General features: G+C 36.2%; 1 protein-coding gene across 2 annotated transcripts in view; it reads right to left on the reverse strand.

Annotated features, from left to right (window-relative positions):
• TENM3 (teneurin transmembrane protein 3) overlaps nucleotides 1-20538 on the reverse strand; it is a 1300501-nt gene that overhangs the window by 364201 nt on the left and 915762 nt on the right. The window contains exon 11 of one of the 2 annotated variants that reach the window (XM_027636350.1): nucleotides 17098-17258. The exons of the other annotated variant lie outside the window; for it this stretch is intronic. The gene's annotated coding sequence lies outside the window, so the exon portion shown is untranslated. The remainder of the gene's footprint in view (nucleotides 1-17097; nucleotides 17259-20538) is intronic. 2 annotated transcript variants of the gene reach the window in all.

Here is a 20538-nt window from a genome sequence, read left to right on the forward strand (position 1 = left end):
CTTTACAACTACAACTGTGAAATCCCAATTAGACTGGGTAAATCTGCATGGGATGTTTTAGCCCATTCAAAATATTGAAATAATTCTTTGAAGTACTCTGTGGCACCATATGGTATTTTATCCAGTTTCACCATTTGTACAGAATAGCTTGCAGTGACTTGTTACACAACATTCTGAAATACTCTGCAGCTGTAGTCTGTAGGAGTAAAAGCTCTCTTCTTTTCATTACTTATTAGTATCTCAGTAACGCAAAAACTTTAGTAGAAGATCCACTTTTAAGGGTATCAGGTTCTGTCCAAATCAGTCTCTATCAAAGCTGGAAACAGGCAAAACACAAAATGCTAATAATGAATGTGTAAAAATTAATTTTACTGTTTCTCTTGAGGTACCTGTAGCTCTTGGAATAATAGAAGTCTCGAACTAAAGAGATAAGTATCACCTAGAGATATTAACATGTTTGGGACTATGTGTAAACTTAATGTCATTAAAAGCAACATCTGTTACATTTCCCACCACCACCACCCCCTTCTTCATTAAGAAGTGCAACCAATGACTTGTATTTGTTTTAGCCTTCAATGTGCATGGATGCATGTGTTCACCTGCCTCTATTTTTTTAAAAAAGATTAGCCTAACAGAAGCTCAATGTGATACATCAACAACAGTTGTGGTTTGTGTAGCAGACAGATCTGGGCAGGTTAGCAACTGCAGATAAAGCAGTACTACTGCCCAATCTCTACCCCTCCCCCCCATCCTTGATAATTATTCACAGTAGTAACAGAAGCAAATGTACCAAAGCAAAGCTACTGCAGTTCCCAGCCCAACATATTAATTCACAATGTTAGAAATTTACCAAAATACCACTCAATGAAAATCATTTCTTGATGACAGCGCAGCCAATAACCATACATACAACTAATTTTGGAAGCATTTATTAATGCTTCAAACAAAAGACAGAGATGAAAATGAAAAGTGAATACTAGTGAATATACATGGTTAGAATATAGTTTACGGAGAAACTATCTAAACACTGCCTATGCAAATTGCAGATACAGAGCCTTACAAATAAACTGACAAAGAAGGTGGGAAAATGCTATTTAAAGACAACATAGGGTCCAAGAATATTAGATATATAATATATAATAAGTATTATTATAATAAGAAATAAGACAAATCTTTAAACCTTACCAAAGGAACCTGAGGTAAAACAGGAAGGACAGAATGTTGTTTCAGGTATTTTTAAGATTTTGTTCAAACTTCGCAACATTCCATAAATTAAACCAAAACACACGTTCCATATTTATTAGTATGCTATACTCCCATTACCATGTGCTTTCTAAAACTAACTGAACTGTGCACATGACAATGTACATAAGTGTGGTTACATTTTCCAGTGGTACGAGCCCTTTGTGATTACGAAGCGAGCAATGAACTTTATTACTATAGTGATAAAGCTCATGTATGAATCTTAGATGAATGATCTCTTTTTTTCCTCAAAGGTGAGTTCCACTGTAACAAACATGATGGCTAGCAAAACAATTATGCCATCAAAAGACAACTAATTTAGCTGGAACTCAAGACCTATCAATAATGCTGCTCACAAACATTACTGAAAATGCCTACAATCCTGGCAAAATGGCACCAGAAGACTACGACAGGTTTTCAGATATCTGATATTCAAGAGAAAACTAAATGAAGTTAGAAAAAGAAATAGGGAGAAAAATTATTCACCTGTTCCAAAGTGAAATTTGAAGTTTATGTAAAAGTATACATTTGTACACTAGCATTAAAAATTGTTAAATCTCTAAAGACCTACATCTGGAGAAGCATCCAATAAACTTTATAAACAGCAGCTATACTTGTTTTAAATGGACTACACATTTAAATCTTGAAATATAACAGTTAAAACCAGCAAAAAAATATCATGCATTAGTTCTTCTAAGACAGAACTAATTATAATGGCAAATTCTACCATGTACAGCAGTTTTGTGTACTTGGAATAGTATTTTCTATTTCCAAGGAACACTCACATATAGATTTAAGTTCCACCCACTGTATCTGAATACTCTCAGATTAAAGAAATGCTTACAATGGTGTTACAAATAATAAAACCACTTGGTAGTTACTTACAATGAAACAAAATATCTCCCCTCTCCCCCTCAATTTACAAGTATAAAAAGACTCAGTTATAAGTGAAAATACCACGTACAACTAAACAGAATGCTAAAAAGCTACTTTATATGTATTGTTAACAGCAATATTCAGCTATTTAACATTAAAGAATAATAACACTAAACCCTCCCTTGGAGGTGATTATTTCCATTGTTGATAGGTCAGTAACTGAGATTTCAGAAGTTAACCTCTGACTAAAAGATATCAAGTCTTTTTAGGTCATAGGGTCCTACATGAGGTCTCAGAAGACAAGCATAAAAGTTCTAAAATAACAAGGACACACACAGGTTTCTCTTAATTTGCTCTGTTGGATTCCCATAATAAGTACCTAACAGCTCCAACCCCAGAGCAACTGTGCAGTCATCAACAAGACCATTTACCACATGATTTAGCAAACGTATTTTCAAGATCTTCACTTACATCTGCGACTCAGAATTGGAATAGAAATTAATGTAAGGCAATTTATTGATAATATCATTCTTGCATTCACAGTTGTTTGTATATCAGATCCAAGAGGAGAAAGAAGATGAATTCTCAGGAGGCATACACAAGTTGTATAGGAGCAGCCTCCTCCTGCCCCATTTACTGTGCTATGGGAAGCCAGTCCAGGACGGGGCCCTTTCTTTCTTCCAGACCAAGATTTCAGTTTGAAGAAAGGCAATGAAAAAAATAATTCAAAATGTAGTATCAGTCACATAAATCAGTAGTGAAATCCACGCTGTTTGTAATATTCATAATGAAGTATGCAGCCACCTTTTACAAAACAAGTCACTTTGCTTTCTTTACCCCACATTATTCTAAGTGGGAATCTAAGCACCACACAGACTTGTGAGTAACAGCCTGCTTTCTGCTGTAACACCACCAGTTAAACATTCCAAACAGCACAAAGCACAAATGCAAGGCAGCATGCTAGTTCAAATCAGAGATACCCAGAAGATTGCAGGGACTATATTCAAACTGACAGATCAACACTGTTTGCCTTCTCTCTCACTCACACTACCTTTTCCACAAACTTGTATGAGGGCAAATACCAGAATGCAAATTGAGAGGTGAGAGCAGGAACCCATTTTAATGGCCTCTCTCTCTCCCACCATCTTCTCCATGCTTAACAATCTCTATTCATTAAGTCTATCCGTGTAGGTCTTATGTGATCGTTCTATTTCTTTAAGGACTATGCCAAACAGAGGATACAACTCTAGCTGAAGTCTTAGCAGTATTGATTATAGATCTTGCAACATAAACTTCGGCTCAACCTTGGGGTTGCTTAAATTTTTTAATCCCTCTCCCTCAACTGTAAAGCAGTGGGATATACTCTAACCTTACATATTTTTCTTTGCTGAAATGGCAGTAGAGGTCGTATACACTCATCATCCCGGATTTATTTTGTTCATTTCTCTAGCCCATCAGCAGTAATTTAAATATATCCAATGAAATATGCCCACACAAAATGATGGTCTACTACTCCAAAGAAGTGGGTGTTTTCTGAAGAGTAAAATCCTCTCTTTTACCAGATCGAATGTCAATTGATTTTTTTAAGATTATTTAATTCTAACCATATACTAAAGCACTGATGACTAAGTTCAAAAAGCCTATAGTCTTTTCCACCATCTCATGTAAACAAACAAGCAAGCAAAAAAATTCAGTTTCTGCTAGAGAGGAAGGTAGCTGTTTATTTCACATGAGGAGTCATCAAAAGCCTTTAAAAACGCACACTGTTCAAAAGGACCCAAAATGGAAAGAAGTTAGGTTAGACTGGTGTTCTCTTCTCTCCCCCCCAGAAAACCCACACAAACCTTCAACTCTAATTGTATTTCAGGCATATTCTTATCATCATCTTGACATGTGTGTTTCTAGAGACAGAATAAACTAATTTATCTTAGTTACTTTTTTGTCTTCTGGTATGTCATCTTCCACTTCTCAAAGACCCTTCATTACAGCTCTGAAATATTCATGACTAGAAGGACAAAAGAAAAAGTACCAACAGATACCAGACATGATTTCTATTTTCTCCTCTTAAAAAAAAAAAAAAAAATTAAAAAAAAGCAAACAAGCAGAAGTTAAGAAGTTAAACATCAATTAATTTCAGTTTCCAGAGAAATAATAGAAATAAATAGTGCAGGATGGATAAACGACTGAGCTGCCATCTGCTTCTGTCCTCAGCAGCTCTTTGGAAATACAGCTACCTCAGTGAAGTGTTTGCCAAATACTGGAGTGAAGAGAGCAGTAGGTAAACTGAGAGGAGAGAGGCAACAAAGCAAAATTTTGATATCCACTCATCTGTAGGAGTTACTTACATATGTCACCTTTCTAATCATAAACCAGAGAATCTCTTCAGATAATGCAAGCACCACATGCATCCTGGATTTGTATCTTCCTCTTTGACGCTCCTACACCTGCTGGTATGCAGAACTACTCAAACAGAATATTTATTTGTCAGAAACATCCATACTATCTCAGTAAAGTAACATAACCCTGCACAGAGAAACATTTACACCTTTGTTTCCAATTTCCTTAATATGCAACTGATCTGATTACAAGCAGACATTATAACAGATTAATTACAGACTGGAGAAATGTATAATTATTTTTAAATATAATTTTATAATATAAAAGTATTTTTCATCTACTTCTGAGATACACATGATTAGTTAATGTACTACACACATCATCCAGAGATGTCATTGCAAAAATTTATCATTCCAGGTACAAATTCCACTCGACTGGCCCCTGCCTTAATGACTGGATAGATCAGAAAACTACCAATATTATATTCTTCCATTAGTTTCTCATAAATGGCAATTGCCCAAAGAGAAACCTGAATCACTGCTGTAACTTTAAGCATGTCAGTTCTGCATATTGGCTCATATTTCTTACCGGTTTCTGCCTCCTGCCCCCAAGGTATGACACCAAGAAATCCTAACTCCCCAGAAGCTATGAAACACTGCTGAATCAGCAGTATCATAGTGCAACAAACATGCACAAGCGAACACACACACAAATTAAAATTAAATTTCAAGGTCCTAATAAAAAAAAATCCTAAAAATTAATCCAGAGGCATACCAAGTTGAAAAAAAAAAAAAAAAGAAAAAAGAAAAAGCAAAACCAGTAAAAAGTAAAAAAATTGCTACGAAAAAATGTTAGCACATAGAAGTATAGCCAGTAGAAATATGGCAGAACACACTTGATTTCTTTTGCCTGTTATAAGTAGTCAGATGCATCAGAGTCTCTTCACCATTCACTCAGAGCTCTTTTTTCTTTCAAACCTGTTCTCAGATTCTGGTGGAACACAACTCTCCTTTTGAGTTTGTTTTGGTACAAAATACATGACTACTGGACTTTTAGACAAACATTCAGATGACTTTTATAATTTACATCAACTCAATGATCTGCTTCATCTCAAATTTAGACAACTGTAAGAGTTACAGTTTCTGAACAGTGCTTATTCACTATCTGTGAGGAAGTATAACTGGACATTCCCTCTAATTTTTCTAAGTGAACTATAAAGAAGAATACTGTTAAAATGTTCTAGTTCAGAAACAATGACAGAATTTCTAGACAGGAAAAAAAATGTTGCATTTTATTTTTTGAGAAAAAAATTCTAATACAAGAATTAACTTTCAAATTATTCTTTCCTGAAAAGAATTGGAACAAAAACAAGCATCTCTGTCAGACAGTTCAGTCAAAGATGATTTAGTGACACATTTACAATGTGTACCATTCCTTAAAGCAAAATAGAGGAGATAAATCCATCTAAATAATCTGGTGACATAATACCAAACGTGCTACTTGAAAAATTAATCAAATGAGTTGCTATTTCAAAGCCTTTCAGTTTAGTTGCAGTTAACACTACATGAACAGACTTGGCTTGGACTGTGCCCACCAAAGCTCTAAAAATATGCTTAAAATTATCCTGTTAGCCAAAGTTCTCAAGATAAAACTTCTTGAAATTAAGTGGGTGCCAGTTTTCTTCAGTTGTTCTTATTTTTTTTTGCCTAGAGGTAGACATCTTGTGCAGTAATAGAATATGAAGATGAAATGGGCAACTGCAGTGAAATAAGACACATGGGTAGAATGACACTCAAATCACCACCGACATGCAACTGGAAAAAGCCTGCCATAATCATGAGAAAACTTCTGACCAACATATATGATTTTTTCCTTACCTTCAACTATTGCAACTTAGTCTAGAAGATCAAGATTTTGAGCTCATTTTGTAAAATTGGTAGATTATGATGTCTTGAATTATATCCAAAAACTATGCTCTTTATTAAGCCCTGAGAGTACCCACCTTCAGTGTCTTCCCCAATATAATGTCGAGTGCATCAAAATGCTTATTTCAGTAAAGTCGTCCCCAAATAAAAGCCTCATGACCTCAGAAGCTGGATGTCCTTCTTTCTAAACGTAACATATAAAACAAAATGCGCAAAATTTCATGTGACACAGCTGCGTGGAACAGCCCCTGTGAAACAGATCTCACTGCTAAGTGTTAGCAAGGACAACTATTAGCCACCTAATTGTACATATCTTTTATCTTTCTTAAACTGAAAGTTTAAGGAATTTTGAGTTCAAGAACTGGTATGAGAAAACACTAGTGTTAACTTAGAAGTATTTCTCAGGTCATGTCAATCCTGAAAAAGCTAAACGCTGGAAGGTCAGCTTCAGGTCAATGTACACCTCCTTCTCGACATTGGAACACAGCAGAAAAAAAGCTCCCAGGCTCTTCTTCTGTGAGAGACAGCTAGGACTATCAAAGAGACATCTGCAGACTTCTTAACAAAAACACTGATCTAAATCAAACACTCCTGGATGCAAATAGAGCAGTAAGTCAGGTGACTTATGGAGAAGTTCTAAATTTATCATGGAAAGATAGCAGCAGCTTAATTAAGGCTGTTATCAGCTTCCACTATGAATATTTGCTATCAGCTCTCCAGTTCTCGCCTCAGACACCTGACTTGATTTAGCAACTAATACACATTAAAGACAGAGTTCAATACTTATAGGAAGGTTATGTACAAATACACATTCCAATTTTCATCTCTTTTACCATAAATTACTTGTTTCTTCAAGTAGGTTTTCACCCAAAAAATTATTTTAATTAAAGTACACTGCTTTTGATAGTTGGAATAACTGGTGCTTCTAGGGATCTAAAAATGAACATTTAGTTCATGAAGGAATTCACTGATAGCTACACAAGTTTGTTTTATTAATTTAACTCCCAAGATTTTCAATAAGGAGAACACCTAACCTTTTATGAGGTTATAAGGGGTCACAAAGATTACTAATATGATCTTTCTGTACAGACAGGTACAGAAGCTGTTCCTTTGTTCTGCAGATAACTGAGCTCTGCACGTGAACAATATTCTATCTTGAACATTGGCAGTGCACAGATAATTGCTAACCTGTTTCCTTTAGTTGAAATTCATTTTATCCTTCTGGAAGTTAGCCTTTTTTCCATCTTTTCTCCTTCATATTCCTTGCCAAGAAATCCAGATGTCTTCAAAAACAATTACAGTTTAATAAAAATTTACGCAATTCTTAAAAATATTCACAAAACCTGACTACAAAAGAAGCCAGTCTGAAAATGACTGAGATTTTTCCTCTTCCTCTTTATTGCATTTTTGTGCCCACTTTGTGTGCAACATATAAACTTAGCCTTTGAAGAACCAGTACAGAACCACAGGACAACAAAAAAGATAAGTACTAAAAAGCCGTTAAGACATTATCATTACTTGGAAACTAGAGATGATGCCCCAAGGTGACACTGAAAGTAAAAAGTCAATGGTGGATGTGGCCTGTTCTATCAAAGCCCTGCTGTCAGCAGATTCTCTCTACGACCAAAGAAAGATACAAAGGTGATGTATTGTTGCAAACAGGGAGCTGCAGCTGATGAATACTTTCCGTGTTCCTTACAAAAAGCAAGCCCCAATCCTTCAAAGTGATCTATGAAGCCAGTGATGCTTTAGGCAAGTATACAGGTTCCTCTTGCACTGAAAAATTAACATGCATGAGATCACACTGTAGTCACACATGTCTTGCAATGTTCTTTGCTGATAATCTTTTAACAATTTTAAAGCTTCCAAAAGAATACGGGTGTTCATCTGCAAACATCATTAACTTTATCAACTGTTTATCACTGGGTTTGCAGTGTTAGCAGCTAAAAATAGACAAAACAAGCATGGCAGAAGCCATGCAGAGCAAAGGAAAAGTAGAGCTTTTAGAACAAAACCAAACCGAAGCACTTTTTAAGAAGCAACTAGAGCTACCAAGTGAAGATTGAATACTTGCTCACCACATCATTTACAGATCCCTAAAGGAAACAATTTGCCACTGTCCAACAACAGTGAGCAGTCAATGATAACATCTGCATTTAGGCTAACTCTTTCAACAATAAAAGATGGTGGCTTATTCCCCCCCCTCCCCTGAATGATCTAATTTCTCCAAAATTCATTTTCTGGAGACATTTTTCACTGTTCAATAGGGAGAAAGTAGTAATGTGCCTTTGCCAAGTGAAATTATCACCATATTGGTCAAAATCAGAAACTTCCCAAAACTCTCCTCTTCTGTCATCGGCCACACAAGAAAAATTAGTGAGCTAATGACAATACTAGCTTAATGTGGTCTTGTCAATATAAGGCAGGTCCCATACTGATTCCAAGGGAAATAACAGTGGTGGTACAGGAAATCTTGAGAGACAACAAATTTCTGAAAGGTAAGAACAAGTTCTTGCTCTTCTTGGTAACTTTCACAACATCTAGCTCATGACACCTTTAAATAAAAAGCCTAACAAACCAGCCTATACCTCAGACCCAGAAGACCCTATACCTTAACAGCCTTCCCCTCTTAGTGCCTAATATATTCAGCCCTGCTTTGAAAATATTCTTTAAAGCTTCACTATGATGCCTCATCGTAATTAGAACTGTATAAAACAGAACCTATTTATACGCTGTGCTCCCTGTCCCACCTGTGTCAGACACAAAGCAAAGACCTAGAGCTTCACATATGCAAAACTACACAGCAAGACAAGTACTGCAGGTTGCAGCCACACACAGAGAAGTTAGAACGGCCAAAGATTCCTACGCAGTCCTGTCACCTTGAGCATAATTACTATCATGCATCTGCATTTGTATGTACATGATGCTTAAAAAAACCTTAAAAATGAAAACCAAAAGAGGAACAGAGAAATTCTTAGTAAAAACTTCTACCATGGTTCCCACTCATAGGAGGTGGGAGGTTTTATGCTGCATTGTTTTTTGCAGCCCAAATGAGGATGGATTTAAACCCCTTTGCTCTGATTTCACTCTTTTTTGAGGGTTAGAGACACCACAAAATAGTACCTAGAAGTTACACAATTACACAGAATTTTTATATCTCTGCCTGAAGTCATGTATTTTTTTTCTGCTTTATTTTAAGTTTTAGATATGTCAGAATACAGGTTAAAAACTAACAATATATTACTGGAGTATTTAAGAACTTTTATAAGAAAATAAATTAAAAGCCATCCTGAAGAGCCTGAAAGATGTGGAAAAGAAATAAATCTCTTCAATGTGTAAAAATCTCTCTAAAGTCTTTGGCTTTTTCATGCAAACAAGGGAAACAAAAGGAAATTAAACATGTATTCTACAGAACATTTCAGTAAAGGCCAGAAACATGTATTTCTTTATTTTTGAACTCTAGCATCTTTTGTTACATTCTCAGCAAATACAGTAGATCTCAGCAAGATATTTAACCAGGCTAAAAGACACTGTGATTGAAGTTTTGAGAACAAAAGCAGGTAGAAAACATGTTCCACTTTGTATTAAAAACATTCACTTCCATCATTGTCTTATGCAATTCATACCCAATTAAAAAAACTCTGAAATTTTCATTAGGTATTTCTAAGATTTTTTTTCAAATCAAAAACAGTTGGTTTAATTTTTCTGTTTAATGAATCCCATCAGTTATTCATACATTCTTTATCATTCAGTTTGGCTACCAATCAAAGTTCTGCTCAAGAACAACAAGGACAAAAAAGCAAGCAGGATCAGGAGTACAGTTAGACTTCCTTACACTAACAACTATCATAAATTATTTACTAAACTTCAAAGCTTTGAAACTGGTGACGAATATAGTGGGAAGAATAAGATGTGTTTGTTTACTATCAATTATTTATTGCATATGTTTTACAGTATAAGTTATGCAGAAAATAATAAAAATGTATAGTGTTCATTTCATTAAAATTTACTGTTCTTTCTATCCATTCAGAGATTATGAAAGGATTATTTGGTAACTTTTCAATAATAAAAGACGAAAAAACCTGACATTAAAAAAAAAATTGAATCCATACTTTGCAGTAAGAAACTTACATCTGTATATGCAAAACATTATTCAAGACTAGGGAAAATGAAGTATTGAATCAAAATAAACTACTTACATAAGCAAACTCAAGTAATAAAACATTTACAGCCTAGAATACAAATGATAGCTGAACTAAATTCAGTTCCAAACCAGACCGATCAAAGAATTAACGTCAGTCCTTCTTGGCAAAGCTTGGTATGTTGAGCAGTTAAGGGTCCAAATTTTCTTCTGATTAGAAGTATGTCTGGGATGCCCAACTGTATGTCAGATAGCTATAATTTGTAATGTGCCTTAGGTCAAAGGTGGTAAACTTCACACTTCTAACCAGTGCTGTTTGTAATAGATTGGATGAAACACATTTGCAAAAGAATCAATAAATGTAAAGGCTGGAAAGAATTAGAGAGGCTTGCAGGCTTGTACCTATTGTCTGGGGGAATTAGATGTCAGTTTGAGCACTATAACTCCAACAAAGGTTTCCTAGTTTTAATTTACTAGAACACATAATGGGCGATGTAGAAGCTGGGAAACACTAGTCAGTCTGAATACATTACTTAACCAACAGTTTAATGAATGTTACAAACATTATTATAGTCCTGGCATACTCTCTCTGCTCATTCATTCTTACTTTGCAATCTTATCATCAAAGGGTATTTCTTTGTGAGGCTGTTCCACTTCAAGTCTCAGAAGCAACGAACAATACAACACGCTCAAAACACGGATCTAAATAAATTGCAATAAACAGCAATGCTAAAAGCTTTATAAATAGTGATACAGTTTTCTAGTACATGTCACACATTCAGCATATACATTTGCACAGCTTAAGCACTTCTACAGATTAGCTATACTATATCCTAAATACATATCGTAAGAAAATCTTCCATTTGTAAACTATTGTATAAAAACAAATGTATAAAAGACGACAAGTAAATAAATGTAGGCCACGGTGGAAAAAATAAAAAACCCACCACCACTAGCATACTTTTTAAAAATCCAAAAGACTGGCTGATGTCAGAATATATAGCCAAAGACTGGTTCACATATTAAAAGGAATAATAATTTCTTTTCTGAGGACGTTTAAGTCTGCAGCTAGTTCTTGTGAAACAAAAGATCCATACCCTTTCCTAATTACATATTTCACAATGATCTGATTTTTAGTCCTCATTTCAATCTGACTTTAATTCAAAGGTACAATCTAAATCAAAGGGGCACAACTTTTGTGCCCCACTAAAATAATTAAGACATGAGATATAGTTTAACACCACACTGAGCTTCAAGGTTTACCTTTGATTTTCACAATATACTTCCTCACATTATCTGATATATAAAGTAGAAAATGAAACAAAGATGAACAAACTATCCATAAGCTTCTCCAAATAAACTATATAGTCTAGTGTTCCAACAGACAAAATGAAATTTTAAACACACAATAGGGTTGTTTAATGCCATATTCCACTGAGTAAAATTGGATACAGAAGGTTGGATTTCACCATCCCAGGTTCCCTCTTCAAACCACAAACTGTTCATGTGCAGCTGATAAGTACAGTATCTCTGAAACTCCCTTTATAACCCACTGCATACATTGAAACAATCACTGGAGTGCATTTTTTCCCAGGGAAATGTGTAAAGAACCCAATTTCTCAAGACAGAAATGTATTCTATCACAGGATTTTGAATAACAAGTTATTGAGTTCTTGTTCTATCATGATGGGAAAGTCTCGCTTGGGACTTTTTGGTTCATTTGACAAGAAGCCGTTATGACTGTAAAGAAGAGGTATACATATATCTACATCACAAAGAATGTCCTTGTTACTGAGAAAGACTTCATCAATATTCCTAGCCCCAGACAAAACTAAGTATAACCTATATTCATTTTTATGTATTAAATGCTTATGTTAAGATATGAGGATGTTGGTATATTTTTCCCACTGTATTGTTGCATGCTGTTAATTTTGGTTTCTATCCTGTCAGCAACAACCTGGGTGGTTAATATACTCACATGTGCTTTAACTAGTACAAAGTATTGCTACACTAGATCTACAGCTCTAAATACACACACTTGACACTCTGCTTTCTTCTCATTTAAATCTACTTTAATGACTTGAGAGCCTTATCACTTGGACAGCCAAGGTCATGATTTTTGAAGAAGGTTCACACTGCAAGCAAATCCCAAAGGGCTATATGAGTCTCTCTTTGTCTGGTCACATCAAAAGGAAGTTTTAAAAAGGGTTAATCACTGCTTTAAAATAAAAAGAAAATGCACTCCACAACAGAAGCTCCTGTTTAGGCTCCTTTGGGCTGTTCATTGTGGAAATCTAGTTGACAGAAATTGGAACAAAAAGCTTAGAAACAGCTATTCCTAGAAATAGCTGCCTCAGAAAACAAGGACACACGATTAAGCTTTTTGGTGTATCCTTAGCCTAGTAAATTGTTTCACTCCACAGTGCAGAAACGTATTATGCAGTTCTTTCTCTGAAAAGAAATCTTACTCAAATTTATATTTCAGCATATTCCTTTATTTCTACAATAACACAAATGTAAGGTTTTGAGATGTTAAAAAATAATAGTTCATTCTTCTGGTAGCCCCTCCCTTGCCCAATAAATTAAGAGTTACTACCACCCTTACACAAACAATGAGTGCCCAATTTTCAAACCTGGGGCACAGAGGCTGAGAAGTGCATTATTTTGGAAGCAGGTAAAACACATCTTCAGTCAATAAAGTTTTTTCACTGGGAGAAACTTCAGGGGAATACCGTTCTGGCAAAAACTGTGATTCACCTTGCCTCAGCAAAAAACTATATCCCCAGATATAGACTCCTATAAAGTCCATTATCATTGTGGTTAAACAACTTGAACAAATAGCTAAAGTATTTTTTTACTGCCATTGAGAGAGGGAAGCAGCATACTTATTCAAAATATCTATTCACCGACTAGAGGTGGGGGAAGCAGCAAGTTCTGCATTTCATTGCAGTCCAGCAAGAATGCAGTATGAAAGCATCTTCTTTGGTTTATGCTCAGGTTCAGAAAGAAGAGGAAAAGGGGTCAGTGGACAGTAACAGAAAGCTGAAGCAGTCTGTTCCTGCTTGCTAGTTCATGTGAAACCAGTAAGTATTTACCATAGGGATGGGCAACACCAGCACAGGTTGTTCAGAGAGGCCATGGGGTCTCCATTGTGCAGATATTCAAGACTCAGCTGGATCTAGCACTGAGTAACCCGATCTAACCAGGCCTACTTTGGGCTGACCAAGGAGAAGAATGAGGCAACACCTGGAGGTCTCCCTCTGAACCTAAATAATTACTCACATATAACCAAAGAATAATTTATAACAGCATTTCTTTTTCCAGGAATACAACTTCTGCATTCAGACTCGCTGTACTCCTGCCATAGCAAGTAGCCTGAAGAGTATAGCATCCTTCATGATTCACAGAATATTATTAAATGACTGGCACATAGCAAAAATAGTGAATTTTAGAATTTCTGAGATTAACACTCAGAGAGCTAACAGCCTCCAGGACACTGGGATATGCTCTTATTTTGTTGATATAATAAATAGTTATCATTTAATTTCAATCCCTACCCCCCCCTCCACTCCCCCTAAAGAAAAGGGGAGAAGGAACCAAAATCAAGGGTGTTATCCAAGAATCCTCAAAGAGCTAGCTGTCATCATCACAAAACCTCTCTCAATGATTTTTGAGTGGTCTTGAGAATCCGGAGAGGTCCCAGCTGACTGGAAGCTGGTAAATGTTGTCCTGATTTTCAAGAAGAAAAAGAAGGAGGACCCCAGAAACTACAGGCCTGTCAGTCCCACTTCAGTGCGTGGTAAATTTACAGAGAAGATTATCCTGGGAAGTTCTGAAGAACACCTGAAAGACAACACTACCATCGGTCACAGTCAGCATGCCTTCAGGAGAGGAAAGTCCCCTGATTTCCTTTTATGACAAGGTAACTGACTTAGCTGATCAAGGGAAGCCAGTTGATGTAATATTTTTGGATTTTAGTAAAGCTTTCTATACTGTCTCTCACATTATCCTTCTGGACAAAATGTCCAGCACACAGCTAAATAAATGCATCATGAGGTGGGTGAGCAATTAGCTCATGAGTGGAGCACAGAGGGTAATAGTGAATGGGGCAACATCAGACTGGTGACCTGTCACTAGTGGGGTTCCACAGGGCTCCATCTTGGGCCCTGTGCTCTTCAACATCTTCATAAACGACTTGGATGCAGGACTGGAAGGGATACTAAGCAAGTTTGCAGATGACACAAAACTGGGAGGAGCTGTTGACGCCTCGAAGGCAGGGAGACCCTGCAGAGAGACCTCGACAAATTAGAGGCCAGGGTAATCCCCAACCATATGAAGTTCAACGAGGGAAAGTGACGGATTCTGCACGTGGAATGGGGTAATCCCAGATGTTCGTACAGACTGGGGAATGAGATGCTGGAAAGCAGTGCCACGGAAAGGGACCTGGAGATCCTCGTCACTGGCAAGTTGAATAGGAGTCAGCAGTGCCCTGGCAGCCAGGAGGGCCAACCATGTCCTGGAGGATTCAGGCAAATCATCACCAGCCAGTTGAGGGAGGGGATTGTCCCGCTCTGCTCTGCACTGGGGTGGCCTCACCTTGAATACTGTGTGCAGTTTTGGGCACAATATACGAAAGATATTCAGCTATTAGAGAGTGTCCAAAGGAGGGCAACGAAGATGGTGAAGGGCCTTGAGAGGAAGATGTATGAGGAGCAGCTGAGGTTACTTGGTCTGTTCAGCCTGGAGAAGAGAAGACTGACGTGAGACCTCATTGCAGCCTGCAACTTCCTCATGAGGGGAAGGAGAGGCAGGCACTGATCTCTTCTCTGTGATGACCAGTGATAGAACCTGAGATAATGGCCTGAAGTTGTGTCAGGGGAGGTTTAAGTTGGATATTACAAAAAGGTTCTTCACCCAGAGGGTGGTTGGGCACTGGAACAGGCTCCCCAAGGCAGTGATCACAGCACCAAGCCTGACAAGAGTTCGAGAAGTTTGGACAATACTCTCAGGCACATGGTGTGGCTTGTGGGGATGCTCCTGTGCAGGGCTAAGGTTGATGATCTTTGTGGGTCCCTTCCAACTCAGCATATTCTGTGATTCTGTGAAACTAATTCTTAATAGGAGGGAAGGTTCCTAGTGTTTCAGAAGCTTTTACGTGCTCTTCATTCAGAAAGGAGAGCCCTTCCTTAACTCATCCTTTTCAGACAACAGTATTTCACTTGCATGAATATACTTCAGTGAATGCTCTATGGCAACACATTCCATTTCTTTTTTGAACTTAATAGCACATTCTTCCATGGTTTAGTTGTTAAAATAATCTAGGTACTTGGAAATTTTCCTTCCTGCCCACCCTCCTCCCTCTCCTTAAATTCCTTACTGGATACAGCCTTATATACTACAAAAGAAACAACATAACTTGAATTTTGTTCTGTCACATTCTACAAGAAAGTTCCAAGATAGTATAAAAACAGACTGATTGCTTTATCTAATTATATCTCATTAAATACCACCCCAGAGAATATTTCCACGTTTTAGCTACCCCATGCAAATTTCCTTCCCCCCCCCAACCCTTATGAATCTCTATGTAGCACCTAGTTCTGCTGCAAATTTTTATTCCCAAGTAGGTTTTCTATGTACATATTTCCACTGTTAATCTAGACTACAAAGGCAGAACAGAAGAAACATGCAGCTAACAGACAATACCTTAAATTTAGCACTAATATGACAAATTTTTCTTTCCACAAAATTAAACCTGTCAGTCCACACCTGTTCGTGAAGAAGGAAACAACTCTCTATTCCAGCAACTTCTGTTTACCTTTCAAAACAAAAGTCTAGGCTTACTATGCTCTTCTCCACTACAGGAATCATTAACATAAACTCTCTCTCGATTCATGAGCATCACAGCAGGCAAGACATTACTTTCTCCCATTCTGCATTTGCAGTTGATTTTTCCATGTTTATGCTGTTTGGACAGACAAGAAGTACTGCATATTCACCTGCAGACACCTTCAAAAGCACACTTGACAGTGCTTTAGATTAAGTACTTGGTGCAAGTACCTGTGTGGGACACTTCATCTGCTACACAGAAATATGTAAGAACATACTGCTATTAAGTCATTAATATAGTTTAGCCTACTTGAGATATTTTTTAGTGTTGGTGCTCAAGTCATTTATTATACTACACATGGTACTGGTACAGCTAATCAACACAGTATTTGAAACTTAGCAAGACTGAAAAAACAAGCCTACTATAGTCCAGGACAGCAAACACACGGCTTACATATGCACACCCTGTTATGAGAGATGAAAAAGAATTAAGTTTTTTGCTAATGATGCATTAACAAAGTTATTCTGTTTGTTAAATGCCATGCAGACCACATAGCATTAATTAGTGCAATACTCATCTGAATTGTCGACATTATTTACGTAAGACAAGTACCATGCTTCATAAAGGCCTAACTAAAATGCTTGTGCATTTTCTTGAGTAAAATGGCACATTCTATTTTGTCAATTACACATATTAAAAAAAAGGAAGCAAATTAGGACAAGCTAGCAGAAAAAATATCATCTTATTACCTTTAAAGTGTTCAGGTAGTTTCTGTGCTGTAGGAACCACATATACAAATGCCAGATTGTCTTTAATTATTTCTCTTCTATACAGTTAAACCAGTCAACAGACCATATATTGGTAGCTGTCCTAAGGAATCCATTTCAATTTTTGACACAAATTCTTCATACTAGAACATTTAGTAAAACTTCAATTATATTAAAAGATATTTCAGCTTACAAAGGTGTTAACTCCGCATTTCTGTTCCCATTTTACAGCTTTAGCAACATTTTAAAGAATCATCCAGATTATCCTTATTTTACTGTCTAAAAATAGTTACTAGATGAGCCAAAATATTTGCTTGCAATCCAGCGCGATCCCCACATCCCAAGAATCCTTCAGATAAAGTAGTCTGAAACCAACTTTTTTTAGTGGTTATCTTTTCTGATTTGCAACTTCTTACTGTTTATTCTTCCTCTACCAAACAACACCCAAACCTGGGGTCATATCTGTGAGTCCTTCTGTATAATTTACTGTGACAAAGACTGAAAGATAAAACCATGTAGTTGATTGACTCACATCTTTAACTTACAGTTCCTGACCACACAGCTTTATACAGCTTAAAGACTCAATGTATACAAGAGCAGCAGCCCAAATCAGGCATTAACTATGACATCAATTACCGCATTTTTCTACTTAAGAATCCCGAAACCCACTCCTAAACTTCTGGCTACTGGCTACTCTGTGTTACAGCTAAGCAATAAAAACAAGGATATTCCTTGCTTCTCCTGAACTATGTTTTCAGCAATTGATTTCTGGGAGGCCATGGGGAGTTCTTTTGTTTGGTTTGGTTTTTCTGTTTGTTTGAGTATTCTTATTGTTTTGAGTTTTTTGGTTTGCTTTGGTTTTTCTGGGGGATGAGGAGGAAGGTAGGGTTTTTTGGGGGTTGGTTTTTTAGCCTTTACAGAGAAAAATAATTGTTTAAGCATGGTTCTAGTTTTTCCATCCTATATCAACACCTTTTAATCTCTTTCACTGTTATTTGCAATTTGCTTAGTCATATGAAGGGAAAATAAACTGTAAGAAAATGTTCATATTTTTATAAAGTTTCTCATTTTTTCCTATAAATGCTTATTTTTCATCTCTCAGGCATGTCAGTGAATATTTTTTCCCCACCAATACACCTGTTCTCACAATGCAGGAAAAGCAGAAAACTATAAGTAGGTATATAACACACACTTTTTCTAAGCTGCTTTAAGCTTAGAGTGTTGTTTTAGAAGGTTCCCACTGACTAGGATCAAACTGGAAAGTTATTTGTACATCCACTTACTAAAATAAAGCATTAATAAGAAGCATTAGAAAGACAACTTATTTCTGAATGCAAAGACTGAGGTGTTAAATATAAAACTACATTAATTACGTCCAAAATAGCAAGCTACTACTTCCTACCCAATTTATTGCATTGTGCTATATATGTCACAGTATTATTCAGCAGAGGGCATTCTGCTGATCAGATATTACGCTGACATGTAAGCCCCATTTTAGCCTTAAATTTGTATACAAAGAAGCAAAATAAAGAGCATGCAACCAAAGTGAAAAAAACTGTCCTTGAAAATACATTCTCCTGAAGGAACTCTTGATATTCTAGGGATAATGCTACTTATAACACTGAACACACTCACAAAGGAGATTTATCTTCCACAAGCATCAGAGCACTTGATCAGGACTGCAAGTATTCCTATTTGATAAATGGGAAAACCAGGGAGAAATGTTATTTTCATAAATTTGGTGGCAGGCATGAAAAGAATCCAAGTCCATAATTACGATACCTTTACGGTATTCTATAGAGCAAATGTTAATATCTTTAACCACTAATTAATTGTCTGATTTGTAATATTAATATTAGTTTCAGGTGAAACTTCCTTAACTTTATCCAAAAAACTAATAAACAGTGAACAAGCCTTCTACGCACTTCAAAACTAAGGATGTGCTAGATGCAGGTAATATAATATCTTTAAATTGTGTGCTCTGATTATCAAAATATAGAAGACTTAAATAAAATTGAGATTACATAAATATAACATCATCAATATCTACCTAAAAGCCCTAATATCTGTAACTCATTTAATGAAAGTACAGAATAAACAAGCTGCCCAGCACATCTTGGTGTATACTTATAGCATCAGGAAACCAATTTAAAATTGGAAATAATGTTTATTTACATCATCAATATTCTATTCTTGATTTTTTTCTTCTCTGTAATTTTTTCTTTTAAAGCATCTTAGAGCGCTTTTGAACATTTGCTTCATTCTGTTTGCCCCCTTTGATACCTGTACATTTGGAATTTCATACCCAGAATCTTTTAATTGACACACTTTTAGATCATCTACTTATCAAAGAAACATGCACTTTGCTTCCTACTTCACAATAACTAACTACATAGTAGAAATATTTTAGGCTAGAGACTAATTATTCTAATTATCCTAGGGTTTACAGCTCAGACAGATTCTTAACACCTGATAAAATGTTCTGTTTTCTTGCAGCAGCACATACTGAAAGCATTGACATTTTTAAAAAATAAGCCAGATAGAATATTTTGGTGCATTTGCCATAGACAAATAGTATTTTCTTCTGGACAATTTGATCTTACACTGTAAACTGTACATGCAGTGCATGTTTCATTCACAGATGAATTCAGTAAATAGAGGCAGGAAATTTTCTGAAAAGAAAGGGTTTTGGTTTAAGATCTTCCACATCTTTTTTCACTCACTTGATCAGAAAAGATGACTGGACACATACAGCATGCAACATAATTCAGTGCTCTCCTCCTTTTGAAGGGTACGGCACTGTCAGACCACGAGGAAGAACAATAATGGAATTGTAACCAACAAGCACTTTGTCTTTGAGAGACCACTCAGAAAACATTAACTACCCAGCAGTGTTAAGAGGCCTTTGTTGTCTCAGTAAAAATGAAAGCGTTTTTGCTATCTGAGACTTCACTCAAACTGCGACCTTATGTTCTGAAAGTCAGAACCACCTGCGTGACTCAGTAGCTTTGGTCAAGTTCTTGATAAGGTCTCTACAGAGGATCACTGCAAGGATCTATAACACTTTCTGGTCAAACACTCAAGTGCTTATAGACTGTACTGTTTATTCTGCTGTATCATAAATTTAAATCTTATTACCTCCAGTTAACATCTGAAAATGACTACATAAATATATATGAACATGGTACGTGGCTCATGTAACTATTTAAACAGAAGTCACTCAATTAAACAAATCATTGTAGCATGCATTCTAGTTTAATTTTTAAACCTTTTAATATTAATTTTCACAAAAGAAATAAAAATAGACTTTTACAGAACATATGAAGGATTGTTTCAGTAACAAAAAAAAAGTCCACACAGCAGTCTGATTTATCCCACAGGACTGACTGATTTTAGGTAAAAATGTGTGATTGAGATGTTAGT

The sequence above is a fragment of the Corapipo altera genome, unplaced genomic scaffold (genome assembly GCF_003945725.1).
Source record: "Corapipo altera isolate COAL_440 unplaced genomic scaffold, ASM394572v1 22b, whole genome shotgun sequence".
Classification (NCBI taxonomy): Eukaryota; Metazoa; Chordata; class Aves; order Passeriformes; family Pipridae; genus Corapipo; species Corapipo altera.